At 35.5% G+C, this 3,211-nt stretch overlaps 1 non-coding gene across 1 annotated transcript; it reads right to left on the bottom strand.

The window, feature by feature from the left end:
- Positions 1-224: 224 nt before the first annotated feature.
- Positions 225-331, bottom strand: LOC133289344 (small nucleolar RNA R71). Its single transcript, XR_009748479.1, has one exon. It is a non-coding gene; the product is annotated as a small nucleolar RNA R71 (small nucleolar RNA).
- Positions 332-3,211: the final 2,880 nt, after the last annotated feature.

Genomic DNA, 3,211 nt, shown 5'->3' with positions numbered 1-3,211 from the left:
CTGCAGAAGATCCTTACACACTCCTCATAACATTCCAAGATATTTGTGACAATTTTAAAGTTGAGGGTGTAACAGAGGAGAGCATGAGAATGAGGTTGTTCCCTCACTCCTTGGGCTTAAAAGCTAAAACATGGATGAAAACTCTCACCCCTGGATCAATCCACACATGGGAAGAACTCTCTAACAAGTTCATAGAGAGGTTTCTCCCAATGTCTCGACAAGATGATGTTAGAGCTGAAATCTCTAACTTCAGAATGTTTCATGGAGAGAATCTCGATGAAGCATGGGAGAGATACAAAGACATCATAAGAAAATGTCCAAACCATGCGGTAGAAAGTTGGGGAGTGTTACAATCTTTCTATAAAGGACCTGACCATACTTCTCAATCTCACCTAGATTTTGCTGCAGGAGGATATTTCTTTACAGGAACACTTGCATCAAGATACGAAATCATATAAGGGACTGCTGAAAGATGTCTCCAATGGCCAATAAACAGAGTGAGCCCAGTGAGGAAGCCAGGCATGCTAGAACTGGATAAACAAACATCCATGGAAGCCCAGCTGGCATCACTCATGAATGAAGTGAAGAACCTGAGAGCTGACCAAGCAGCACCAAGGATGAAAGTCTTACAACTCACAGCAACTGAAACAGAACCATGCTCAGCCTGTGGTGACCTAATATTTCAAGTCCCCAATAAAAATTTCAATTAAATTAAATATATACACCAAAAAATGTTATATTGCTAATTTACACCAAAAACTTTTAAATGCAATATAAATATTATTTATAATTATAATTTGAAATTAAAAATATAATATTAAGTATCTTATAGTTTACCCTAAACTAATTCATTTAACAAAAATATTCATATCAATTAACCTATTGTTTTATCTTATATTAAAGAAAAAATATAAAAATTTAAATATTATTTATCTTAATATTTCAAGTCACCAATAATAATTTTAATTAAATTAAATATATACAACACAAATTTTTAAATGCAATAAAAAGTTCATTTATAATTATAATTAGAAATAAAAAATATAATATTAAGTATCTTATAATTTACATCTAAATTAATTTACTTAAGAAAAAATAATTCATTTCAATTATACATGTTTTAGTCCAAACTTTTGATATGCAATCGTCTGTGATTCTACGTAACAATCTGATCAGCATTATAAGCATATTTAATCATAAGAAATGGCTAGGGTGACAACATGTTCTATACACCCCATGTATGAATGCTTTACGTTGAAACGATAGGGTTTCAGAATTACCTTTTCACTTGTAGGCGCAAAAGGATGACGCCCTCCAATGGTGATCCACACAGTTATCTCCTTGCTAGCAAGAACTCTTTCTCCTTGATCCCTCCTTATCCTCGGTGGCTGGCTAGGCGCGTGCAAGGAAGAGGCTACCAAGTGTTTGGATTATTTTTCTCAAGACTATAATGTTGTCTTAAGGTTAGGTGATGGTGCAACAAAAGAGAGAGAAGGAAAGGTTGGAGCTTTTTTTTTTCGAATTCTACACACACATAGGAGAGATGATGCATCAGGTTTTTATAAAAAAAAACTGATCAACCACATAAGCCCCTCCTATGATTAGGCGCACAAGTTAAAGTGATGAGAGAGACTTTCCTTGATTCTCTCCATCTCCGTATGCGCCCCACATCAGCTCCCTTTAATTAGGCGCACACATTAAAAGGAGGAGAGAGACTTTCCTTGATTCTCTCCCTTGATTAGGCGCCCCTCATTAGCCACCTTTAATTAGGCGCACATATTGAATGTTGAGAGAGACGTTCCTTGATTCACTCCCTTTAATTATGCGCCCCTTTAATACCTTTCCTTTCCTCAGAAATTTTGTTGCAACGGTATTCATTTAAATTCCGAATTCAAATGAAAGAGTAGTTGGGAGAATCTTCATCCAATCTCTATTGGATTATTCCTTTAAATAATTTTAAATTATTCTCAACAACCTAACCTCATAGAATTTAAAATTCAAATTCAAATTTCAAATTCCAATTTGAAATTTAAACTTAAATATAAATTCAATCTTATCCAAGTTCGTAATTCGAATTTGAAATTCAAATTTCAAATTTCAAATTTCAAATTCAAATTCAAATTTCCAATTTCAAATTTCAAAATTCAAATTTCAAAAACTCAAATTTCAAAATTCAAATTTCAAAATTCAAATTTCAAATTTGCCCAAACCTTATTTTGGTCAAGTCAACTCTTTGACTTACTAAGATTCATGCCCCAAGGCTTCTTTGGCCTATCATCATATTTGGGCCCATTAGTGGAGGAAACTCTTTCACCACTAATGTCCCAAAAGGGCGCATGGATCAAGTGGGCTTGGAGTCCCTACTCCAACCCAACTTGACTCATAGTCTTGACAAAGCCCAATAACTCATTATTGGTCCAAACTTGCTATAACTTGCAATAAGGAATAACCTTTGTGTGTGACCCATTAGGCTTAATTAGTTACTGACATAAATAAACCTGAACCATTTAAACACCTTTAAAAGGCCCAATTCATTTAATGACTACTTGATACACTAGTAATGCTCTGTAGCCCCAGAACTAATTGAGTTGATCAACTGATCTACCTTTCTGATTTGGATACCGTGCCAGCATTATCCCTCACATCGTCATTCACATTTAGTCGAGAGCAAGGATAGAGTATCATCTCTCTTTATTGACTAAATATAATATTTCACAGGAACTAGGAATCTTCTTCTATTGACTCTAAGACAGATCATGACTCTTCATGATCTCTTACTGTGCATAGATTCCCGAGTCAACTAGAAGTCATCTCAGCCCTACCAGTCTTTGTGAACGACTAATCCCTTATAGGGGATTGTGAGTCCTTTCGACATTTCCATCTATACTCATGTATTCGAGTTATACCTAAGAGTACACTGTTCTCCCCATTTTTCAGGCGGATAAAGTTGTACAGTCAAAGTATAACTCTAGGACATAGTATTCGATGACATCCTAAAGTCTAGGACGATCCGCACTACCAAACGTTCAGAGACTTTTCAAATCCAATGATACTCTCTATAATGAATCCTTGTGGAGTTTCTAAGCGGGTCAGTTCAGTGCTATCTGTTCTCCAACAGATCCACCCATGACATCAGCTAAGGCATCAGCATGCCTGCATTCCATGAGGTTCTTACCTTGTATCTCCATACAAGTAGATGATGTCGTACTAG

Source organism: Gastrolobium bilobum, unplaced genomic scaffold (assembly GCF_033153095.1).
Source record: "Gastrolobium bilobum isolate Gb01-03AN ecotype WA unplaced genomic scaffold, APGP_CSIRO_Gbil_v1 utg73119, whole genome shotgun sequence".
Classification (NCBI taxonomy): Eukaryota; Viridiplantae; Streptophyta; class Magnoliopsida; order Fabales; family Fabaceae; genus Gastrolobium; species Gastrolobium bilobum.
Note: the sequence above shows the minus strand (reverse complement) of the source record. Positions and strands in the feature narration are given on the sequence as shown.